This window comes from Mizuhopecten yessoensis, unplaced genomic scaffold (genome assembly GCF_002113885.1).
Source record: "Mizuhopecten yessoensis strain PY_sf001 unplaced genomic scaffold, ASM211388v2 scaffold5667, whole genome shotgun sequence".
NCBI classification, from domain to species: Eukaryota; Metazoa; Mollusca; class Bivalvia; order Pectinida; family Pectinidae; genus Mizuhopecten; species Mizuhopecten yessoensis.
The window spans coordinates 89,385-98,244 of NW_018406163.1; positions in this window are offsets into that span (position 1 = coordinate 89,385).

The window sequence follows — 8,860 nt, forward strand, 5'->3', positions numbered from 1 at the left end:
GTTATGTTTACCTGTATACGGGATTGTGTTGTAATTTTACATGTGACGATTAAGTTTGTTTAAAAACACAGAAAACACAATTTCTAAATATAAGAATGTATAGACAGAAAGATAATTATATAAGTTTATAGATGTTGCTAGAATATAGAAACATACGTAAACATCAAGTTTATATGTTTAAACACAAAACCGTATAAATTGTTAAGGCATTCCTCAATTTACACCAACCACGATTGTTATCGCACAGCGTCCGTCCATCGTGCGCACAGATGTGCGCAAGCAATGATCGTCCAACTTTTTATCGTTCGCCCATCGTGCACACACCGTTCACACACCGTGCACACATCGTGCGCACACCGCACATCGTGTAACGTTGTGCGATCCCACAACTGTAATAACTAGGTTGGGATAAAGCGGTATATAAGAACCTCGAATTATTATTAAAATTATTATTATCAAACAACAGGCCGTGTCCTATAGTTTCTTCTGTGGCAATATCCCTGATAACCTAATCCGGCTGACACATTGTATATGCTTATCTAATCCACGATTCCTCAAAAGAAGTATTACACTTTCATAGGTACACATCTAAAGCGTTCTTTAGAACATATACTTCATTGAATGACACATAAGTAACATTTACATTGTCGTGATATCTTCTTCTTTTGTTGATAAAGGAAATACATGTATATTTAGTTACACAAAATAATTGTATCATCTAAATGAAAATACTAAGACATCCTTGTTGTTTTAGTTTGTCGTATCATTTTATTGGTATACTTGTTTTAAAGCTGTTTTATCTTTTGTTACGGATAATTGGATAGTGTGTGTCGCCATGACTGCCCGCTGGGATGGTGATATGAAGCTTTACAAATATCCCAGATATTACATAATAGTTATTGACATTCTTACACAGGAACTTTTATTAAGTTACGATATGAATTTATTACGAGATAAGAGGATATCTTTTAGTGAGATCAGTATTTGGTTAAATCACATTTTGCTCCACTACTGGAATGACAATGTGGATAGAAGATAAAAGTCCCCCCCCCCCCCCCNNNNCCCCCCCCCACCTCCCTCCATGTAAAACAAATTGGAGGTCATCTAGAGGGGGAGAATATACACAGAACCAGTGCATTATTATATCACCAGGGGATACGAGGAAACGCTTCAATGTATTGTTGTTCCACCACTGAAAGCATTGATCATAACATAAACAATAACAATGATCTCCTGGTGATATATATATGTATATCTATATGTAGAGGGAAAGCACATGCATGTGTAGTTGGTTTAAGACCATGTTTTGTTTTGTGATGTTAAATAAAACCCGGCACAATGTCCAATCGAAGACCAAAACGCAAACCAACGTATCAGATTTATATACTGGACAAGATGAGCAAATCACAACTGCCGATAAGGAAAAAGGCGAATTTCGTCTCATCAGTATTTACCAAGGAATCGGACAAAAACAAGCGCGGGATCGACCGCATAGCAGACGAAGCTGGAGATAATACTTCTAACTTACGTGTTCTAGCAGTGTTCTAATTTGAGCGGTTATCGTGTTTTAAATAAACACTAGTTTATGATTTTGTTAACTGATGTCTCTGTATAGTTTTCTAATGTACAAAATGTATATATTGTGCCTGTGCCATATTGTCTCCAAAACATTGGGAAAGATAAAAAGAGCAGTCCCACGGCTCAGACGCCCTTCATCATACGTGTGCTCTATTATATGTTTGGTACTGTCTACAGTTTTCAATTCAATACAAACTGAAGCAGGTCCTGAAGAATGGACAAGAAGCGGACCTTTTTCTTTCTTTTTCAAAATGGGAGTCTGTAAATCAGCCAATCATTATGTAACTGTGGTTGTTTGATTATAATGTATAATTGACGTATGGCTTTATCATATTTAGACCTTGAACAATTTTATATTGTTACATATTGCCAAAGTGTTCCCCTTTTACAGACCTATAATTTAAACGCGATATATTTTAAAATGTTAGAAACAATTGAAATGGCAACAATAATCAATTACATGCAGAAAAAATAAATTATTAAACAGGAGACATTTGTGATGCCTTTTAATATCCACAGTTCTGCAATCAATATAACTACTTGATGACTGGATGCTAGTAATATCCAACTTTCGTTTTTACAATAGAGCTGATAATAGAGGGAAATGTAAACATTTTTCTTGTCGGAATAACTATGTGTGGCGTGAGTAACCCCGTGGTACAGGTGAGCACCGTCTCCCTCTCTCCCCGCTAACGGTCCGTAAGGATATCAAACGTGTCTGCGTGTCGTTAGTATACTTTGACGACGAAAAACGTGCAATGGAACATATTGATTTGAAGATTATTTATGACTGCTTTGTAGTGCACCGTGCGATATTTCGTCGTGGAGGGGTGTACGACAGAATTTATTTGAACAATGTTTAAATCCCTGGTACACCATCTCCTACAGCACCCCAGAATAATACTGGATACTAATTAGTCACTCAAAATACTTACGTTATTTTACATTTAAACCCTGGCATTTGTTTGATTGCTAGCATCATGTGGGCAAAAAACCCTTTCAATCTAAATCAATTACATTTCTCAGTAATGTTTAACTAATATACGACGGCGCGTTTGACGACGTTTCTGGAAAACACCTAAAGAAAAGTCAAACTGATAAGACGGCAGACAAATACTACAGTAGACACATTTATTGCCCTAGCTCGACTGAACTCACAATCCGGGTGGACTGTTTCTCCTACTTGTTCGCACCCCTGCAGGTGGGGGATCGAGACAAGTATACACGTACTGTTACCCCACCGTATGTACCGTAAGAGGCGACTAATATGGGAACTCTCTGCAGAACTGGGGATTCGCTTTCGTGCCCTCTACTTGGGGACACAGAAGTGACCAAAATAAATCTGCTGCACCAATTGCGATAATTGGGATATGACTATTTTCTCTCTATTTCTAACTACCTTTTATTTCAAAGTGCCTTGTTGGCAATACCCGACGTTTTTCTTTAATGTTGCGCGTTCGCCTGCAGGTGAGGAAGGTATTGGGTTCTGTCCTCAGGCCGGGACATGCCAAAATCCTTAAAATGGTAGTTGTTATTCCCTGCTTAACGTTTAGCATTAAGGGTAATGGCAACAACTGGTTCATCCGTTGTCAGTATCATGTGACCGGGTGGAAGGGGTACTGTGCTGGGTACCTTCGGCATGGTATTTCGGTGAGATGGCATTATAAAGTTGGCATCATATCCGCCGTATTACAAGGAGGCAAGTACACCAACAATACCCTCTATCCAGCACACATACACTCATGCACATATACACAACATACATGGAGGCATGTCCTTAAATGGCCTAAGCTGTTAATAGGACGTTAAACAAAATAAAAACAAACCAAACCTACTTGTTTGTATGAAGATAAATTGTTGTTGTCCCGTCTTATTTGATGTATTATTCATTAGTGTACATAAATTGGGTAAACTATCGAGCATGTACATATTTATCTTGAATGTTTCACACTATCAGTCAAGCAGCAAGCTATGTAATAGTGCAATAGTCAATAAAAAAGGAAGACTTAATGATTGAAAATGGCCGCTTTTATTAAAACGACACAAAAATACACGTTACAATACATGTATTGAACACCCTCCTAAGAAGGTGTACCATAGACTGCATTTCATAATCAAATGCAATGCCATTCTCCTAATGACTATAGTAGGTGAGGGGACAACAAACGCCACCTGGCACATTGAGCCCTTTTATTGATGGTTTACCTATATTTTTTATAATTATTTCACACGACTTATAATAGTGGATGACCTACGACATGTTTCTTATAGTCCGGGAAATCTTCGAATTATAAATATTACAAGACATCTAAACTATTAAATAGCAGTTAGATAGAAAGGGTGTATGACTTCCTAACATATTGTCGGGATACTTTTTCCAGACATACACGTGGATGTGTTGCAAACCTCCTATGGCGGCCATGTTAGATTTGGAAAGAGATTGATACTTTAGGTATTTAGAAATCAAAGCGTTCTTTCCGAGTCATCGCGCGAAAAGGTTTGTGCGAACGCAGCCGTCGATGATGATGGCGTGCTCCTTTTATGTCTCCTCTAAATCGCAGGCGACACAAAAATGCCGTTCGACATAAATAACAGATAACAGATACACTTATTGGATAGAAGGAAAGAATATTCGAGTGTGGACTCAAAATAGAAAGAGAGTCTGTATCATATTATTTCAATGTTGCGTCGACAATGTTACAAACTTATTTCATTTCACAAAATACTTAATTTTTTCTGCACATGTGTATTTTGTGTGACAACTTATGATAGTACGGCAGTAAGTCAGCTTATATACAACTATGTAAACGTACGGACACATGCGTTGTCTGTGTGAGTAAAGAGTGCACTCGGCGTCTGTAATCGATGTGTACCAGGAATTCTCAGAAAGTGATACTCATTCCCCAGAAGGTCCTCCAAAAGTCGTCCGCAGAAAATAACCAGAAGACTTACACAGACATGTTCAATAAAAACAACGATCACTGGCAATTGAACGCAGTGCTTATCAACATTAAAAATGATTAAAAAAAATAAACAAACTAAAAAAAGGAAAAAAATAACTAAATTAGAAACAACAAAATACCTTTGATTTGTTGCCTTCTGACATAAGTTTTGGGTAATATAGTTTTCTATACTTGAGGTCTTGATATTGACACATCAAAGAGTATGTTGTGTCAAAAATGGGAGCTTTCAGTGATATTGATGAAATGTTGCATTGAGTCGAAAACATGAAAAGTACATGTACATAACTTTGTTAAAAATCTAACAAATTTTAATATCTTAATGCAAACGCCTTATTTTACTGTAAACATGTGCTTGTTGAAGTGCTGCTGTAAATTTGATGGAACGTGCTTTAAACTTTGGGCGTATCTCGAGAGATTTTCTGAGTAAAGGCCGTGACAAGGCAACACTTCTTACATACACGTAGGCCATCAATAAAAACTCGCCGGCAATTATTTTAGTTCCACGTAATACACTTCCGAGAATTTCTTACTCACTACGATTTTCAAAAACCATTTATATGTATGTGGCGTTACCTGTATCTAGTATGTATGTAGCGTACATGTATAGAGTTGTGCCCAAATATATGTACGAGTGATTGCTGTGCATTTGAAATGCATGTACTGAAGGTCACACCAGGATATCTCACCCTTTCGCCAAATGCTTGCACCTTACCCCTATCCTGGGTCTAAGTACTCGTTGCATGTCCCATAGACAGTTTCGGGACGGAACTTCATCACCCTATGAAGCACCATAGATGACTTTGGGTCTTCAAAGCGATTGTCCAAAGTTTATATCGTGCTGTGCCATAGGTTACTTAAATGTAGCGCCCAAAACATTAGCTCACAATGTATTTACCACATTTGACTAGATTCTAGTTCTCCATCCACCGCTAGCGTCCAATTGTTGTGCCATGGTTGATTTACAATGAGATTAACCAAAGCACCGGAATTTGTCAACCGAAGATGACTTGTAGGTCTAACCGTTTAATGTTGATGTGTACACTAGGCGACTCTAGGGTCCCTATATTAGTACCTTATGCAATTATATACCAAATCAGACGTCAACTCAAAATATTTTTTATTTTATTTTTACCAGTGAAATATAGGACAATTACATTGTATCCTTTTGATTAGAATATATCATTTTCACTACATTCTATATCTTCGATTGTGATGATATGTATGTACAATTTTAAGATACAGTTTTGATACTGACCAGTCCGAATTTTGTTTTGTTTTTACTGCATTCAACGTCGCAGAGTTTTTGTTCGGCTTTAGATAAAACATCCGCAGATGAAGTTGAAGCTTTTGTATCTTGTTGGTTAATACACTAAAATATGGAGATAACTACATGGTTGGTAACATCATTGCATGCATACCAACTAATAACAGAGACGGTACATTGTCACCGAGTCGCTCATTCAACATGGTATGCTGACGTGTTGTCAAACGTGACGTCATTAGAATACAGCGCAAACTATTACGCACTTTGAAGATTCATTCTTAATTAAAACATAAATGATTTGAATTGATTTTTCACGAGTGCAATGGAAGATATGGATATTTTGCTATTCTCGTGAAATATACATGGTATTTAACGGAAAACCATTCAATATCCTTTATATACTATTGGCGACTATAAAACCCCAACCATATCGCTGATCGCGAAGATTCATTAATTTGGTAAGAATAATTTATGCTAAGGTTTTTTTGAGCTCAAACAGTAATGGAAAACTTATTTTGCGAGCTTTCTATAATGTATTTCAAGCAAAGAGTTAAATGATTGGTTTCTCGACTCGATACCGCTGAAAACAGCCTCAACTGAAGTAAAGTAATAGTATCGTGACATTTCATCCAAATAACACTCTAAAAGATGACCCAGCTGGTGACACCCCTCTCCCCGATCCTCATTCGTCTCTGTTCATCGATTCACTGTCACTCCTAATCCAGACCACTACATTGTACGGATTCTAGAACACAACCTAACAACCCTTTGTACCTTTTGATATGTAATATAGGCGTTTCTATGTTCACGACCATATAACATATTATATATATGCTGTTTGAGATAATAGGAAAAAATGTTTGGAAGATAATCTGAAGTGCAATCTATGACGTGTATATGTCTGAAGTCTCATATTTTCTTATACGATAAAACGATTGTTATCTTGATGTTCTGATATTAAGTTAGTATCTCGTGTTGAGTACAATGTAAGATTGTTTGTGATTGTTTAAGAAATACCCAAAACATGTGCGTGTATCATATTGGAATATATAACGATGGTGAAAAAATGTTGCCAACGTGACAAACGAAGGAAAAGAATGACAAGTAATTGTTTTTTCAATCAGTTTTGAACACAGAGTACATGTAAAATGTTTCAACATAATATACAAACACGTTTTGATAATATTTATTCTGTCAAGTAAGATTAAATGGAATTTTGATTTAGTTTCTAACTCAGTATTCATACTCCTGTATTTACCAAGGTGATACGGATGATCCAATTTACTAAAATAGGCTGTTATTTTGCGCGTGCAGGCATTTGTTACGTGATGCCTATGTTTTCATTGCAAAAGCCGTGCATTTTAGCCATTACTATCTCTGGGCAATTGTTCCGTGTTGCCTCTTTAACCTTGACATATCATGGAAAGGATATATTGTATAACTGTGAAAGTCATGGTACATGTACATCTCGCCTTGATAAAAGTCCCTTCATAATTAGTCACCAATTAGTTTCTCGATTTGACAAATGATAAACAATAATCGCCGAGGTCAAGCTTTAATAAAAATTCTTTAAATCAAAAGTAAAAATCTACTAGCATCGCCCGTCATCTTTGGAAACTCTGTGTTATAAATTAGTCCGTCATCAGTCGACATCTATCACGAAACTAATCATATTCTGAACAAACTCTTGAGTGTCGAATCAGCTGCGACATATGAACACTGAAGGTAGGGGGTTTAAGAATGTAACTATCAGGGAAGGGAAAGCTTATGATAGGAAAGTCAAAATCATCCGGCTTAAAGTAAAGCTCAGCTGTAACCCTTCCCTGTTGGGTGTTTTGTAAAAAAAGATCTTGGAATGCGGTTGAGGTAGAAGAGCGTACATATTCTTGCTTTCAAGCTTAGAAGGGTAAAAACCAGCGAAGTGGTCAAGAATTTTCTTGGTATTTAAAGACAGTTCATCGTTGATTTATTGAGGTAAATTTGCTCTAAAATATCTTGACCTGAAATTGACCTGAAGTTCAGGTTAATTCAGTTCATGTTCACATGATTTTGTTTAGTTCAATTTTACATTTCAATTATTTATTACTGGTTTATGAATGTGTACATTCCTAAACGTCAGTGAATGCTAGCATAGCTATAATAAATATAAAGATAAAGTAGAAAGAGGCGACTAATATAGGAACCCCTGCAGAATTGTGGATTTGACTTTGTGCCCTCTACAAGGATACACAGAAGTGACTAAATTATGGGTCTATATTTTCTCTTCTCTCTACTTCCCAACAACTTTTCGTTTCCTAGCGCCTCTCTTGTCAATACTTCCATTCGGCCTTGGTGCTGAACATTCGTCCACGTGAGGAAGGCAATGGGTTCTGTCACCAAGACAGGAGTAAAATCAGTCCCTGCCAAACGTTTAGTTTAGGGCAATCGCAACAACTGATTAAACCGTTGACATTATAGTGTGACCGGGTGGAATTCTGCATCACTGTAAAGTCGGCATTAGATCCACGCTATAATGAGGAGGCAAATATTCCAACATACTGCTTTTAGTACACTTACAGTACACATGACCTTGCCTGTATATACGACGCTAGACGCATTGAAACCAAACCATTATAATGTTAAATATACTTTGTCAAAAATGTTGCTATTTTTATCATTGACTGTTTTTGTCTGTACGTACTGCCAACACTGTTAGTACTGTTCTGTATTATTATTGACTGTTTTTTTCTGTACGTACTGCGAACACTGTTAGTACTTTTCTGTATTTATTATTGTCTGTTTTTGTCTGTGCTTACTGCCAACACTGTTAGAACAGTTCTGTATTTATTATTGTCTGTTTTTGTCTGTACGTACTGCCAACACTGTTAGAACTGTTCTGTATTTATTATTGACTGTTTTTTTCTGTACGTACTGCGAACACTGTTAGTACTGTTCTGTATTTATTATTGACTGTTTTTGTCTGTACGTACTGCGAACACTGTTAGTACTGTTCTGTATTATTATTGACTGTTTTTGTCTGTACGTACTGCCAACACTGTTAGTACTGTTCTGTATT